Source organism: Sphaeramia orbicularis, chromosome 5 (assembly GCF_902148855.1).
Source record: "Sphaeramia orbicularis chromosome 5, fSphaOr1.1, whole genome shotgun sequence".
Lineage (NCBI taxonomy): Eukaryota > Metazoa > Chordata > Actinopteri > Kurtiformes > Apogonidae > Sphaeramia > Sphaeramia orbicularis.
The window spans coordinates 12,821,765-12,839,823 of record NC_043961.1 but is presented as its reverse complement, the minus strand read 5'-3'; the positions used below and the strand labels follow the sequence as shown (position 1 = coordinate 12,839,823).

The window sequence follows — 18,059 nt, the reverse complement described above, 5'->3', positions numbered from 1 at the left end:
CCATGTATACATGTAGCTGGATATCTGGAAAAAGCAATATTTTCTCATGCGTTTTTTTGTCTTTCATTAATTTGAAAACTTACTGAAAATTATCATTTCTGAAAACTCCGTCCAAACTGATGGTTTTTGAAAACTCAATTTATGTGCTTGTGTCTGTTTTAGGTCCTGAACATTACAGTATGTGACAAAAAAAATGCATCAACGTCATGTGTGCGACTTTTGTTTATCCTATCTCTAACCCCATGATGTTGCTTTACGATGTTTAATGCAGGTTCAGGTGGATGAAAACTTTTCTGAAAAGAGTCTGGTGTATATGATTTTATTATTGAAAACGGAGATGTAGAAATATCACTTTGAATGGCACTGGAATGAAAGTTTTATTTATTAGAAGTCTGTTTTATTTGTGTTCTCTTTTAAAACTTGAAAGCTTTTGCCTGCTGGTCAGACTTTTAGTTTAGTTTTAAATATATGGACCTGTTTTATTGATCTGAAACAACTGTATAATGTTCTTCAGACATCTGTCCTGTTCAACCTCTGACAGAAAATGAATCATATTTAAATCAAAAATAACCTTCTGATGTCTTCACAACTTACTTATAAGCAATGGAAAATTTAAGCTTTGACAAAAATAGTGATTTGATTTATATCATGATACATATCTATCGAAAATAATATCGTGATATGATTTTTGTTGTGCCTGGAACCACTTGTTATCCTCTGATTTTACTGGTCCTGTCCACTTTTCCAGCATATTGAGTAATGGAAAATTCGAGTTTGACAAAAATAGTGATTTGATTTATATCGTGATACATATCGATATTGTCTGATATGAAAAAATTAAATTGTGATATGATTTTTTTCCATATCGGCCAGCCTTAGTTAATCCTTGACACCCCCCCCGCCCCCCCCAATTCTATAACCTTACATAGAGCGCCCACAGATCCTTAAAAGTCATAAAATTCCCTAAAATCCCTAATCTGACACTCAGAGCTCTTAAAAATCCCACGGACACAGTAATGAACCAGAGGGGATGCAAATGGAAATGTAACGTTAATGGAGAAACATGGTAAAGACTGAACACAATACTATGAATTATTCATGTGAATGGAAGGTCTCAAATTTGACCAAAGACGTCTTAAAAAATATCCTAAGAAGTCATAAATTTGGCTTCATCAAACCTGCAGGTTGTCTTTTATAAACACTGAACTGTATTAGTGGTTCTTGATAGAGGTTATGCTATGCTAGTCAGTATTATGTATTTCAAACTTGAATAAATAGAAAAACAACTTGAAGAAATAGGAAAAAAACTGCCTCAGCTGTATTTGAAAGACTGTACTTTTAATCCATGCGTGTATTCAAGACCACTGCTTATTTTTCCATGATATTGAACACTAATTTTCTACTCTTGGCATTTTTTTTTAATCATTTACAATCAGCTGGGTGGTTGTTAACATATTTTATGTGGTGTATTTATTACTTGACACAGACTTTAGATAAAATTAAAAAAGAGAAGCATTTTCTGTGTGCTGTAAACCTTCACTTTTTATTTTCGCAACACCACCAGTGGGATTCAGTCTTCAGAAGCCAGTAATTAAAAAGTGCTTGAACTAAGGTTAGGGAGGAGCACTGTTTAAATGCAATTAGAGCAGTGCTCAAATTAATTTGGATTCGGTTACAGTTTTTGGAATGTTTCATTATTTGTTTAATCATGGGAGTTCTCATTTGAGATGCTAAATATGTATCCACACATATTTAAAGTGGGGACACTGGGAAAACTGTTTAATTCTGCTTTAATGAATAACAATCTGAAAGTGACCTGTTTTGTGTCCTCTTGAGTGTACACACAAACACACACGACAACCAGCAAGTAGCATGAAGCGACTGTGGTGTTACCGTTTAATGAGGTCATTGTGGAAAAGTGTGTATATTTACTTTTTGTTAGTCACCATTGTGTTTTAAATAATTTCCACTGTTTCTCTTTATTTCCCTGCCTGCTCTGCTTGTGTTTGCTGCTCGTCCGTCCAGTCAGGAGATTCCAGTGGTGACATCCTGCAGAGCCTGAGATCAGAGTAAGTACGACTTCTACTGCACATCAGCACGCAGTAACACAACAGCTGAGGGTTAAAACGGTCATTTTGTAACCTTAGGAAACGCCTTAGAACTTGTTTTAGTTCAGGTTCCACATTCAGCCCAATATGAGCTAAAGTATGACGGACCAGTAAAAGAATAGCGCATTTTAACCTATAAATAATAATCCAATTTATTCTCTTTTAGTGTGAAAAAAGTAAAATTAATGAAAATGTGAATAACCTGAAATATCCTAAGAAAAATGAATGATATTTACTAATATAAAAATACAACTCCAGATGTTTTGCTTTGTTTTCATGTAAAATTACAAGTGCAACTTCAACAATATTATGCCTCATCTTATACACATGTGCATTACAACTTACACATCACAGTGGATCTACGAATACACAAAACATTTAGTAACAGGCAGAATATTCTTAAAATTGTACTTATTTTTCCTAAGACATTTAGAATTGTTCATCGTTTTAGATTATTTGCCTTTTTTATTTCTTGGTTCACATATTTATTCATGTAGCAATTCACCATTCATCTGAAAATTACAAATGAATCTCACAGCGATACGTCCATCACTCCTCAGACAATACAAATAAAGATGATTGGTCCTCCTTCAGCAATACCAAATATGTACTGTTTTACAATACACAATTAAGAAGTAAACTCCCTAGAACAGGAATGCTGGGTTCAGATTATTTGCCTTTTTTTAATGAAAGGATAGTTTGTAAATACAAACAATTTCACCATGTAGTTTGACTTTTTTACATTAAAACAAAGAGAAAACTTTATAGCTGTCATCATTTATAGGTTATTACCCCGCCCTCAAAGGGGAGGCAAGGGGTATTGGTATTGTTTTTGGTTCGGTTTGTTTCTTTGTTTGTTAGCACTCTAGCAGCAAAACTATTGGTTGAATTCATACCTCATTTGGTTTATAGATTGCCAGTGACCCAGAATAAATCTGATTACACTTTGGGAAAAGTAGGTCAAAGTTCAAATTTTCTATGAATTTTTTAAAAACTTTTTTTCTCCCATTTACTTATAATGGGTCAAATTCCACACGTCTATAAAAAAGTTCAGTTTACTGCAAACTTGGCACATATATAGAGGCAATTGATACAGTTGCGGAAAAAATTATTAGACCATCAAAAGTCATCAAAACAATGGTTATGCAATCAAGTACTAACTCCTGTGTGTGTCATGTGACTAAAACAGACAGAAAAGAAAACATGGAATGTCTAAAGCACTGTTTTTGTCAGTACAATGCCATAGATATTGATGTAAGAACTGAAGTGATTTTGGTTATTATCAAGAAAACATGGAAAATGGTTAGATATCAGCTCTGGAATTAAACTTTTATGAGCTTTTTTTGGTGTTATCATTATATTTGTCCAAACTAATGTACCTTTAGTTGTAGCAGGCATTAAATGAACAAGAAATTGAAGGAAACACGGGGTGATCTAATAATTTTTTCCGCGACTGTGATGCCAAAATAAGCTACAATACATGCGAGGGGTGGGGTTTGTTGTGTCTGGCACCACTTGTTATGCTGTCATTTTACTGCTCCCATCCACTTTTCCATCATATTTAGCTGTAGGTAATAGTGACCCCTTGATTGTTAATATGTCAGTCTAATTTTTGCATTTCACTAATTCATCCCGCAGACCGAATTGGACCCTTTGATAGACATATGTTTGACACCCTTGCTTTAGAATGCCTTTTCAAAGAAGGGCATTATATGCTAATTGCTAAGAGGGTTTTTGCATAGTAACTGATTTCCACGTTTCCTGATGCAGTTGCATATTTACATCCTTTCACTTGATGCTGGACAATGACGGAGCCTATGTTCAATGTGAGTCATCTTACTGTTGACCGTCGCAGACTGACAGTGAACTAGAGAGTAAAGAAAATTGCACATAGTGTGCCGGATCATGTCTGCATCCCCTGACTATCCTAGAAGTCATTACTCCTTGTGTGGTGTATAAACACGTCAAAAACAAACAATGACCCCGGGCAGACTCCACACTGCAAAACAATTTCAAAGCCTGCAGCGTAGTGTAAACACAAAACATGGCTAACCTTCACGCAGGGAAGACTTCACCTTAAACCCGGTGTTTGTTTTATAGTCCCTGTCGACCTTGGTGAGATATAGTTTACATCTCTTTGGTTCTTTTCTGGTCGATAGCTGCAGTTCTGTGCAGACATGGAGGCTTCACTGAACCTCTGAACTTTACCTTAATAGGAAATGTGTCAGTGACTGTATTAATCAATCATAATGGTCAAATCTAAAGTAGTTTTACATGTTTAAGAGTGTTTATCATGAAATATATTTATGCATTTCATGTAAATATCGCGTTTTTAATTGAAATGATAAGTAGACTATCATGGAAATGTAAAACTTTGAATGCATCTTGCACGTGAATTTATCATTTGCATCTGTATTTGCAATGTGCTTATATTGCAATGATGAAAGATGTCATTTATCAGTTAATATAATGCTATTTTGTTGACTTTAATGCTTTATTATATCAAATTAACAATTTTTTTTTCAGTTTATCAGTTATTCATTTGGTTGTCTGTCATCTGTTACTTGTACAAATTAATACTTTACTGCCTTTGTAAATAGGATTTCCACCCAAATTGTGTCACATTTTCATGGTAAACTCTGGTGAAAACTACTCCTCCCATGATCCTACATTGCTCATACACCATTACTCCTGCAGAAAGGACTTTTCAGGTCAACTGTTTTGAATAAAAGGTAGGAAACAAATGCACAGATTAAAAGTTTCTTTGTACAGAACCTTGACACTGATTGACTTGGTGTGATACAATAAAAAAAAATCTGATACAAATGTCAAAACCTAAGTTAAATAAATCAGATTAGTGGCAGAGGAACACAGACACACGGCTATTGTGCATTTTTATGAACAATTTTGCATTAACTAATAACTTTAAGTTAATGTAAACAGAAAGTTTGACTCATAAGATGAACTCTACTAGAGTAATCTTGACATGAGTTGAATCGTTCAGTTGATATCTCTGTCCTTCTGCCAAGATGAGTCTGATATGCTTATTCATTCTCGTCGAACAACCCAGATGGTGGCAGATCTACAGTATGTCCATCGGTGACGTAGCAGACATAGATTTGGCCGTGAAGAGTGGGAAATAGATTCTTTTTCTTTTTGTTTTCAATCTGCTTTGAGTAGAAAAATACCAGCGTCCAGAAACATACATGATTACATAGTGTGTAGCGATAAATAAGTTAACCCTCTGATATCTGGGTGAGCATATTATGCACACTTTGCACTTCATGCTATAAAAGGTCACATTATTTTTCAGTTTGTATTGGGTTAGAATTCAAAAGTTGTTCATTTTTTGCATGTTTTTTTTAAAAATTCTGACCCAGCCACTAAAATCGTCACATTGTAAACAATGGAAAATTACTACACTAACACCCTTCTCCAAAGTGAGTAAAAAATGCACATTGACACATTTTAGCATTTAAAATTTGACCTAGGACAAAAAATAATAATGCATTTTAACCAGTATTGATGTTAATCACTGATATATGCCAGGCTGCAAAAGTAAAAAATAATTAATCCAATTTTGTGTTGCATAAAATATGATATTATAAAAAAAAAAAGTTTGTTTACATTGCAGAAATGGCATTTAAAGGGTTAAAAATATGACAATTATTGATAATTGGTGTTTTTGTTTATGGCTCAAGTTGATGAAATACAAAACAATGTAAAAAGGTTAAATCATACTGTATGAAAAACATTTTGGCATTACTACTACGGTTAGAAGGCCCCCTATAGGTGGGATACTGGAGGGTTGATATTTTGATGTTATGAAGAAATGCTGAAAAAGTCAATCTAAGGCCTTGTGCTGTAATGTTAAAGGTCAATTTCTTAAAATGGAACATTTATGTTGAAAAACATACCATTCAGAAATTGATTTTGAAGCCAGAAGTATCAAAACCTTAGAATTAATTCATGTCCTTTGCATCATAGGTGGGTGACACTGACTAATATTTAATGATAAATCAATATTGTCAAGATGTTCTGTGAATTCAAATGTTGTTCTGAACCAGTGCAAATACGACTGTGCCTTGGTGTGGATTCATGTAACTAGAGGCTCCATATAATGTGATGAATATTCATTCTCTGGTTTCATGGACGTTTCTGCCTCCGTGAGCTCGTTCACACTGAGACGGGGTGACTGTAGGCTGATGTGAACCTGTAGTTTTAATAAAGCCCAGCTGCTGAATGATCAAATAGTGTCTCTAATTAAGGCCTGAGTGTACACCCATGTAAAATTCTCTCTGGAATGCTAACAACCTGTGATATTTCCAGAGGAATTTGCTGTGCAGGTCTCAAGAAGGGAGGGGGGCGGAGTGTTTGGGGTTCAGAGGGAGGAGGGGCAGCGTTCATGTGGCAAGCCAACATGTTGTTCACATCCGTGTCAGATTGAGGCTAATGAAGGCCAGACTGATCCTTGGATGCAAGCCTTAAGTAAATGATCCCTCTTTGAATATATTAGAGCCCCGTAGCGGCGTTGTGGCTCCCTGCTGTGCCAGCGCTGCTACGTGTGTCTTTTGGTCTGACGAGGCTGGTCAGGATGGAAGTCACGGTGTTCGATCACGTTGTATTCCGTCCAATAGAAGTCAGTTTGTCTCGCAGCAGCATTGTTACATCAACACGGCGGTGTGGAACTGCACACGTTGATCATTTCCAGGTTAGTGTGTTTGCAAAACAGTTTGATAGTAAATGGAAACTATGAGTGTTGTGTCATTTGACAATGTAAATGAGCCATCTAAAATTTTTTCCCCACCCTCTTAAGAGGGATCACATTTACATAACAGGCTGGGGTTTGATACTCATGCAAATTGTTCACGAACGTGTAACGTAGTGTTTTACATTTTGCAGTTTTCACTTGGATTTGGAATTAAATTGTTTAAGTAAATGTTACTGTCAGAACATTAAGTAGAAGTCTGCAGTTTGTCTGCACAACAGCACTTTGCATGTAAATGACTCCTAACCTGCAATTACAAGGCACTTTTAATATTGATTGGAAGAACAAGAACATAGAAATAAAGCCCCGGTGGATGCACCCTCCTAAGCCTCTGATACATCCCATTAATAAATACCTTTCTGGCTCTTTAGTGCTGCGCCTGCCTTACACTGAGTGAAACAATGTCGTTGGATTTTTGCTGATTTAGCATGTGTACTTCATAGATGGATGGATTGGATGGATCCAATTAGCCATGGTCATCGCTCATGTATTTAAGCTGACAGTGGGAGTCGTAGAAAGAATATCCTTGATTTTGGTGGTTTTGTGAAATGCTTTTCCAGAGTACTTTAAAAGCCCATAAAGAGCACATTGTGAGGAATGCACCCTTGATGGAGATTTGATTTACAGCTGTAGCAAATCTTCTCAATTAGACATAGGAGGGAAATAATTGATTTTCAATCAGCGGTGTATAGTGAAGGGGAATTCTTATGGCCTTTTTCATTTCATGTTATGTACAATCAACACTGCCACTGCTCCACACTGAGCCTTTCATGCAGGACTTAGCAGCAGTAAATGCATCTCTTAGTGCAAGCGTTCATGTTTTACACATTTGCGGCATGCAGCAAGGATTAATGGCTTGTGACACGGGCTGCACAGGTGCATAAACTGTTTTGTAAGGCCTCCTGACCCTCGGCGTGGTGCGTACGGCGCCGGCCTGTTGGTAAGCACGAGCCCCGGTTGTAAACACCGACCGAGGGGACGAGGAGCACGTTTTGCACGGGTCGCGCTCAGCTCACAGACGGGCACAACGCAATGTGACAAGCAACAGATGTGTCACACAGGCTGAATCAAAACAGCCGTCCAGCTCAGAGTCGTGCACGCCGTCAGACATGGGCGCTGTGACGAGGCAGGGAGACGGCGAACAAGCGAACGCTGCTGGCAGATGAGACAAGGCAGCGCCTCTGCTGCTCCCAGCTTCCTGTCTGCGAGAGGACAGGCCTGTTTGTAGGCTGCATTGACACTACTAGTCACTTTGTCATGCGGGCCGCTCGCTGCAGCTCTCATCACATGTACACAGTGCATTCAAAGAGCGTCATATCAGCGGTATGACAGGTAGACTCGCAATGAGACAACAGCCAAAGGGGATGTCCTTTTGAATACACTGTGTGAGTACAAATGCACTGAGCACTAAGACAAAATAACATCATATGACATCATTTTGAACGCTCTTATGTTGTCGTTTTTCACTTTAGAATGCAGTTAGTAATCCTGCTTTTTTTTTTTTTTTTTACTTCTGCCAAACATCAGAGCAGAGATTCTTGCACAAAAGAGACATGGACTCTACGGTGTGAAGTGCAACTCCTTGATGTCCACTTCATGTAAAGCGATTGTTGTGTTAGACAGCGGCAGTAAAAGCGTATCTAGCGTTGGTTTTAAGCGCGACCGTTCTGAGGATATTCTCAGCTGTTTAATCTGCCTCTTGCCACTGACTCACACGCAAATAGTGTGGCTTCACGTTGAGCCAGGGGGAGAAATTGGAATCATCAGAACAAGTGCATGGATGAAGGATGAAGGTACGGCAACAGCTGCTTGACTGATTACATATTACACACTGTCACCTCACATCTGTTTACCGGTCCGACAGCCACATGAGTGTTTATATCTGCGGCTGTAATTGAGCTATTTTCCCGAGGGCAGCTTTAACCCACACTAAGTTATCCCAACTTTCCATTAAAGCGTGGGGGGAAGTTTTACTGATAGTAATCACACCCAGCAACACTGCTATGTAAATATGGCTTATCAGCTTTACCAATTTGGTTAAGTGGCATGTACGTGGGTGATTCACATATCCAGCGCTGTGGCTCCAACACAGGCCATATACAGCAGACACAGCACCTATTAAACACATGTAACTTGTATTGTTAACAAACGCATGTGCGGTAAGAAGGCAATCATGAAAATTATGTTGTGACAAAAGCTCCGTTGTGTAGGAAAGATGCAAATACTCTGACAAAGACTTCAACCTGCCATGTGGGCTCAACTTAACTGCATTTAGTATGGTCTATGGAAATGGGAATGGGAATATCTAGATCTAAAATACACCATTTTAATATTCAAATGTTAACACCAAACAATATAATGCATTATGGCTTTTAGTATTTGCATACAACTCTGTTTGCTGCTGTGTGGACGATACAAGGAAGAGAGAGGGAGGGAGATAGTGAGGGAGAAGCGCCTAGTGTAGGATACGAAGCACAAACAAAGCCTTTGTCTGAGAGTCGTATGGAAATGCCATCTGTAACTGTATTAACTTTGTATGTAGGTTCGTCAAAACAACACGGCCACATTATATTAAGTGTCCTCAATGTACTGTATAAATATGTATTTTTGCACTGTATACATTTGTATAACAGACTTGAGTACCCCATTAATATATATAATATATATATATATATATATATATATATATATAAAAACCCTTAACACTCACAGTACTACTTTTAGTTTCAAAAGGTAATGTTTGTTTGCAAAGTTGTAACTGTTGGATTTAAGCAAAAAGCAAGTGAAAAAACAGCTGTATTGTGTTGTTTTTGTGGTAACAGTGGTTCACAGAAGTCACAGTTTGCATCATAAGAAAAGAATGGTAAATATGAGTTTGTTTTCTGTTTATTGCTAAAGAAATTAAGTCTAAAATGTGCTTTTTAAAATGAATGGTGATGTTTTTATTGTTTTTTTTTTTGTTTTTTTTTACTTTCTGGAAAGGTAGAATGTTGTCCACAGAGGAATCGCATCACAATTACTGCAAATATACTATACGTTTCTCCAAAACAAGCTAACTGACATTATTTTGTTTTTTTTTCTACTCGTATCACTTCCCGTAACGAAGACTCAACACAAACAGAGAGAAATAGGGTAAATTCTCATTTCCTATAAACAAGGAACTAAAAGGAACCCTATGTATAGTTTTTTTGGCCTTAGTCTAATTTGATCTGAAAATTTTGCGGCAGTGAGACGAAACTGAGATTTTGTTTTGAACAGTGAGAACAGTTGAGAATCACCTTTTGCATCATTTATTTACATCCTGTCTGTGTTAAAACTTGGAGTTTATCTTCAACCCCAGTAACTTGTCGTGTGAGAACGAACCCAACGTAACACACGCATGACAATGAAATGAAACTTAAATGTGATAGAAAAGAAAGTGAAGTATGCATCTTGAGTACAGCACTTGACCTGACTTAGAAGTTGGCATCAGACTTGACTTTGTATTCATTTATTATTAAATATATAACATCAGAAAATCCATTGGCCTTAATTTCAGTGACAATTTCCACAACTGAAAGACATGGGCTTATATGTCAGAGTATTTGATATGACTGCTTCTATGACACTGGATTCATTTTGGTATCTGGCACTTTTCCAGCTTTTTAGACCCAATAATAAAAGAGAAATTTAGACATATTTCCTCCCAGGATGAATCTAATGATGACCCTAGATAAATGCAAAAGAATTATTCTCTTGCTCTGAGGGATCCCAAAATTAATGAATTTTTAATCAAATATTGGGCCCAAAAATAGGACAGGAAAAGCTACCTAGGTGTGAGTGCATTTGATCTGAAAATATGGCTGTAAATGGTCTTATATACCGCTATAAATAAATACACAGTGTTAATTTGATGATCCTAGTGGTTTTTCTAATCCGGACATGTGGTTTTTTCATGAATCTTAGTCTCATTCCAGGTTTCGTGTGTAATCCATCGCGTCCACTCATGTTACACGTGGAACCTACCCCTTTAAACACAAATAAATCGCAAATTGTTTTGCAACAGCGTTCATTTTTTGTGAAACATGCAGACTTGCATAATTAGTTCAATTCCCAAAATGTACCTGTGAGAGAATAAAAAGATATTCAAAAAAAATAGTAGTGCGTAATTTTTGTGGTCTTTTTACAGTGTTACATGTGGATTTTTGTATAAAAATAATATGAAAAGGAGTTTTATCTGTAAAATAGTTTTCTTTTATCTCTGTAAATATTATTGTTAAAATAGACCCAAAGTCCTTCCAAAGTTGCTTCATAATATTAGTCTACATCTTGTTTGAATTTTTAGCAACCATGTCCAGTTTCATAGAAGCAACCATATGAATGGCTCTTCTCACAAAACAAAGCTTCAAACAGAGTTTTCGTTGCTTCTCTCATGAGTTAATGTTTTTATGATGGAACCCCCTTCCTGATAAGTGTCTGAAATAAGCAGATGGTCAGGGCTATAACTAACTGACAAAATATATGCTTGATACATACATCAGGTGTTATAACGGAGATTTCTAAGCACTGCATCGTAAAAATCCACTTGTTTGCATCTTTTACATACAGTAGCTGAATGCAGTGCTGCATTCAGGAGCACCTCATAAAACTCAAATACACACTGTTAAATAAGGATTAAATCAAAATATATTCAAATGTCATAGACAATTTATGGTTTAAATTTTCTGGATACATGAACTAAAAACTGAACATGAATGCAATATACTCTATTTGTCAAAATAATATGCCATATATGACTGGAAAACACATCACATTATCATTACAAGTAGCAAAAAGACTGCATTTTGATTTTTTTGTAGCAGAAAAAAACATGTTCAGATGAATAATGTTTTTTTGTGATTTTCAGAAAGCAGTTTAAATGATATATTGCCTGTATCGTCTGCAAAATCCCCTAATTAATAAAATTTTATTTAAAGTCAACCAAAACATCACTTTATGGGAAACACTGGTATGAGCAATCAACCTTAAAATAAATAAAAATGTTGCATTTTCATATTTACCACCTACATCCTCAATGGAAACTCCCAAAACATCATCTAGTTCCATATGGTGATGTAGTGCAGAAATGCCAAAATCACCTCAACTTATGCATACGTCGCTCTAAATAGCCGGGTCGTATTTATCTCTCGCTACTCTTTTACCTTCCTCGTGATCTCTGCAGCGAGTCTGTAGGTCAAACTCAGACCGACACACACCGAGGGATGGAGGGAGGAAGGGCAGGAGAGGGCCCTGGCCATTATCTGACAGGGTTAAACATAGTGAAGGATGGCCGGTGCACGCTTTGACATCTGCAGCCACACTCACCACGCACTGTAATTAGGTGGAATCCACAATTTTTTATTCTATATGCTATGCAATAACAAGGTCTGGTAATGAATAATTTAAGAAATGAAAGGGGAGGGGAGAGGGGGGGGCTGTTCCACATCTTTTTTTTTTTTTAATGCTTTTTCACTCTGTTTAAATTTAGCTGGTGTCATTGTCCAGCTCTGTGATTAATAGTTTATCATTCACGACTACATGAAATATCTCTTTTCATCTGTCATTGATTTGAACATGGAAATTGGTTAGCTTTTCAATCAGGCATATTGTAGCCCAGACAGGAAAAAAAAAAGAAAATTACGAAAGGAAATAGCATGAAGATGTACTCGTATGCAGGTAAGGCTGTCACCTATCGTGGGACATAATGTATGGAATAAGTCTGGATCTGTGTTTTTTGCCTTTTTTGGTATAATTTGATTAGACTACATCCATCTGAGGCACAGTGAGCATCCTATCTATGTGGACGCGTTGAATTCAGGTGTTTCTTTTCTAATGTCATAATATAGTTTTATAGTGGGATAAATAGCATTGCATTGGTAAATTTGGTTTAAATGATCTTTTTTACTTTACCCTTTCGTGCATAGTGGTCACTGCAGTGGACAGCTATTCAAATCTGTTCTCTTGTATTGTGCCGATGTATTGTGTGCGAGTGTGATTATATTGTATTTGCTGCTTTTGTATGTTTGGATTATATGTGCCGACTCTGTATGATTGTACTGATGTTCCTTTTATCTTTTTTCCCCTTTTCTGTATTGATTTACCTTGTCTCTTAGCTGTCTTAACTCTTTTTAATTAATGTGCTGTAATATATTGTTTTTCTTAGGGTGCCTATTGTCATCAGGCAGGGGAGTACAGCAGGATAAGCTATGTTGGCTAAAGCTACCCTTTTTACTGTTATTGATACAGTTAATTATTTGGGATTGTCCACAATATAATAAACTAAGAAACTAAACTAAACTAAACTTGTATATTCATGCATTTTGTTGTTTTAGTTCCATATCAGCCAACACAGTGGACGCTGGTGCATCATCCCATATACTTCTTTACTGTTCTTGATTAACCTGATCTGCACTAACATTTGAGTGTAAATCATTTGCTAATTGTTATTAGACTGTAATTAACAGGGTTTTTTTTAAACAAAAAGGTTTTTTCATATTATCTGAGTGAGTAATAACTAGTATTACAGTATGTTAAAATGTGAGAAAGCACCATTTTCATTTGTTTCACTTTATTTTTGTATGAGTAGAGGAAAAAAAACAATTTTATGTGTACAAGAAACTGATATCAGAGCAAATACTTAAATAAATAAAGGTGATTAAGACAATATAGCAATTGCTATGCATGCTAGTAATTAAAGTAAATTCAATATGTATTGCTGAAAAAGGAGTGGGTAGAAGAAAACTTATTAAATCCCACCCCCATCTCGCATTTATACAACTTAACACATTACTTTTGCTTCGTTAATGAATCTGTTTAGAGTCCTAATAATTTGAATAACAGATAATAAACTGATTAGGAAAACTAAACATATAAAATCATAATCATGGATTAAAAAAACAAACAAACAAAAAACATCAGTGTTGAGAAAAATTAAGTAAAAACCATCTCTGGGGCATTTTGGAATGCAGTGACAATGCAATGATATTATCCCAATATAAAACTTTATTATGACATTTGTTGTTATTGTTTTGTATTCCAGAACCCTGTTAGGAAGGAAACACCTGAATTCAACATGTCCCAATATTTTTGTCCATATAGTTTATAAATGTCAATATTTCCTTAAAGTTTAAAGGGAGATTTTTTTTTTCCTTAGTGAAATGTGAAGAAAGTAGATGGTTAGTTGTGGTAGAAAAGTATTATTTACAGCCAGAGCATGAAAAAAATATAGAACATTTAAAATTCTAATCATAGATTTAAAAAACAAACAGAAAAGACATCAGTGTTGAGAGAAATTAAGTAAAAACCATCTCTGAGGCTTTTGGAATGCAATGATTTGCAATGCAATGATATTTATCCCAAAATAAAACTATATTATAACATTTGTTGTTATTGTTTTGTATCCCAGACCCCTGTGCGAAAAGAAACCTGAATTCAACGTGTCCCAATACTTTTGTCCATATAGTACATCTATCTATACATGCTTTGGTATGAGCAGGAGGTGTGCAGCAGTGAAAGTGAGTTGTGAGAGCGAGGCCTACCGCAAGGGGTTGACCAGTGAGCCAGAGATTGGCTTCCCTGTCAAATAAAGATTAGGCCTTTATTTCACCATCTAATCCCTGTAAATCTCTTATGGAGCAACTTGGGCAGCGTGAGGCTTTTAATGGCGCAGAGGCTTCACAGTCTGCATGTCTTCTTTATCTCTAAATGTACACAAGTGGATACAGCAGCTATCTGCGGTCCCTTGGTTAGTCCATGCATTTGACTCTGGATTTAAGACCAATTTAAGGTGAAATCAAATTGCAGATATATTTTCACATCATGGCTTTATTAATAGACTCTGGGTAGTTCCTGCATCCGGCTCGGTGTTATCTGATGTGGCTCAGGGCACCGGTGCTTTATTTTTTTATTTTAGTTTTTTATTTTTGCAGTTTTAGTGTTGAACTAACTTGAGTTCTCTGGCTTCTTTTTCTCACTTGTAGTTATTGAATGTCTCCAGTTTTCCCTCTCCCTCAACTATGCTGAACATTCTTTTTGTTGAATAATTAATATGTATATTGAATTATTGAAGGAAGATAATTTCTGATCAGATTAATATTAACTCCCGGTGAAATATTAATGACTGATGTTAAAAATGATGAACTTACGGAACTATTATATAATCATAAACAGACGTAGTAAGAAGTGGCATGGAGTCAAATGTGCCTGGACCGCTCCGAGTCCTTTTAATGCAGTTTCCCTTGAGGTCGCTTGAATATGAAATATTGCACTAGTCGACTTTGTGCTGAGACGCTCGGCTAATGTCATTGGCCAGTCCTGCCCCGGGGCTGACAGCGGTGTCAGGGGTTTAGGGTGGGTGGGGGTGTGTGTAGATGGGATGGGGGGGGTTGCTAGAATTTGTCTGCAGGTTACCTTTGTCACCTTGTCCACAAATGACCTGAACTATGGCCAGGGGAGAAGGTATAAAGATGTTTTGGTGTGGATATTGGGCTGGCCTCCTCATCACCCCTGCTGATTGGCAGAGCTCCACCGATGACTCCTCCCCCTCATGACCAGCGGCTAATCTCGAATGAAAGCACCATCAGGCTTTACGTTTTCACTACAGATCCTTTAAAAGTCTTGAATTTGTCCTAAATTATGGCCTTAATTATCCTTTAAATTGATATTGATTATTTATTTTTTTTGTCATTTAAGTTTTTTTTGGCTTTATCATATTTTCAGTCAGTTACAAAAAGGAAAAAACTAAGTGAAAAAAAAGACAAAAAGGAAAACAAAACAACCAACAACTTAAAAAGGTAGCCGCAACCCCCCCTCCCCATATTTTCAGTCATTTATGAAAAGGAAAAAACGAAGTGGAAAAAAAAACAAAAAGGAAAACAAAGCAACCAACAACTTAACACATACTGTCCACCAGCCCCCCTCCTGTACCCTCTCTAAGATGTTGCCCCTGTAATGTGAGTCATAAATGTTTGCTACATTTGACTATTTAAAAAAAAAAAAAAAAAAAAAAAAGATATTGAAATTTTTATTGAAATCTAACAAACAAAATACATGATATTGCTATATTTACTTTGGAAATCTTTGTAAAGATTTGGCCAAATTAGTATTAATCATTTTATCCTAATGGAGATGGGAGTGAGTGGAGCCTTCAACAGTCATTCATGGGTGGAGGGGTTCAGGTATGAGCTTTAGTAGCACAAACATTAGTCATGGATTAATAGAAATGTAATAAAAATAAATTAATTAACCTTTATTTAACCAGGAAATATCCCATTGATATTAAGAACCTGTTTTACAAGGTTTCAAGATGGGCGGCAGCAAATTCAACACACAGTTACACATATAACAATCACATTCGACAATAATCAGTAATAAAAAAATAACGTACAAGCAGATTAAGAAAAACAAGTGCAAGTTATGGAGTCGGCCTCAAGAACTCTGTTTGGATTTAAAAGCGCTAGATGAAATTAACTCAGTTTCCAGACTTTCTGTAGCTGATTCCATGCATAGTGTGCAGAGCTGGGGCGCCGCTAGCATTTGTGGGCCCCATGAAATCTAAACGATGTGGGCCCTTTATAAAATTCAGTATCTTATCCATTTCTCAGAGCAGGGTGGGGTACGCTGGCGTGAAGCGAAAGTGAAACTCAACATCCTTTCAATGTTCGACTCCCTTCACTGCTCTATGGGCACCCCAGAAATGCTGGGCCCCATGAATTTGTCATGTTTACTTCCCCCTCCCCCCTTTACGGCGCCCCAGGTTCAGAGTAAACAAAGCCCTTTGACCCATTTCTGTATGAGCAAATGGAACAGCAAGCAGTATATGATCATTTGTACAGAGAGAATAAGTATCACAGTTTCTCTTCTCAATTAACGTACAATTGTAGACCAACAAGAGGCCAAGTGTTGTCTTATATATAAACATATACAATGATCCTTGCCACATGCCTGTAAAGTTAGTGGACTGAAACATGGTTCAAACTGGTTCGACACAATAGCTATGAGGCCTGTTATTTATGTGAGTATAAGGTCTTAAATTTTGACCAAAGACGCCTGAAAAATTGATAAATTCATCTTCCTCATACCTGCAGATACCCTGCTTTTGTATTTAACTTTTTTTATTCAGCGAATTTCATTTGATGGGCACAGAGCGGTTAAATCCAGTCCTTTTGTCGGTTTGATTAAAACTCTCTTTAGATTAATGATATTCATAAAAGATTAGATATATCATTTGCCATTCTTTGGTTTGTTCCCATTGTATTCATAAAATATGGAAATCAGAAAAAATAAACCATTATTGTAACATAATGGTAAGCACCTAGAAAATATGGCGACATTAATTATGTTTTAAATGCTAATGCACTAAAGAACATATAACGAAGACATGAAAGGCTCTGTATTCAGAATCTGATAGCCAGGGAGAAGCAAATTATTTCAAATATTTGATATTTAAATTATTTTCAAATGAACAGAGACATGAGTAGAGCAGAGGCGAGTAGTTTCCCCTGGTGATCCTCCAGGCGCCTTTGTTTCCTTGGTGTGTCTCCAGCTCATTAATGTTCTAAGCATGTGAGAGAACCAAACCATACCCCATAACCCATCGCCGGGTGACACCTCAGGCCCAACACACATATACAGCGCCCACGCAAACACACAAAAATCCCTCAGCCGTTTAAAGTCCACTGGCTCTTTCAGGAAGTGATGGCCGCCGAGCTGTCCTGATTAAAATGACAATAGTCTAATTAACTCGACCTCAGTGTCAGTGCACTAAAACGGCTGATGGCCCGCCAGTTCCTGTTTGAAAACCCTTTGTCTCCTCATCGTCCAAAAATATGACTTTTTTTTTTTTTTTCCCCTGTAAAACGCCTCAACCCCATTTGACAAGATTTGCTAATGGCAATTATTTCTCATAAGCTAATTAAATCTAGGCAAAGTTTTCCATCCCTTTTTTTTCTCCTCCCATAGAAATGCTTCTGTGCAATCCTCATGGGATTTGTCATTTGGGGTATAATATCACAAGCACCTTCAAGCAATATGAGCCGTAATGAATCTATACAATTAGAAAAAATGTGTTTTAGTGTTTTATCTGATTTGATTTAAAGCGTTCAGTCATTTGCCACTTGAATCGTCAGAGGTTAGTTCGGTGGTTGTGTTGGCCTCCGTCAATCGAC

General features: G+C 36.7%; 1 long non-coding RNA gene across 2 annotated transcripts in view; it reads left to right on the top strand.

Annotated features, from left to right (window-relative positions):
* LOC115420227 (uncharacterized) overlaps positions 1-18,059 on the top strand; it is a 203,926-nt gene that overhangs the window by 68,883 nt on the left and 116,984 nt on the right. For both annotated transcript variants that reach the window (XR_003935519.1, XR_003935518.1), the window contains one exon: positions 2,026-2,069. This is a non-coding gene — a long non-coding RNA (uncharacterized LOC115420227). The remainder of the gene's footprint in view (positions 1-2,025; positions 2,070-18,059) is intronic.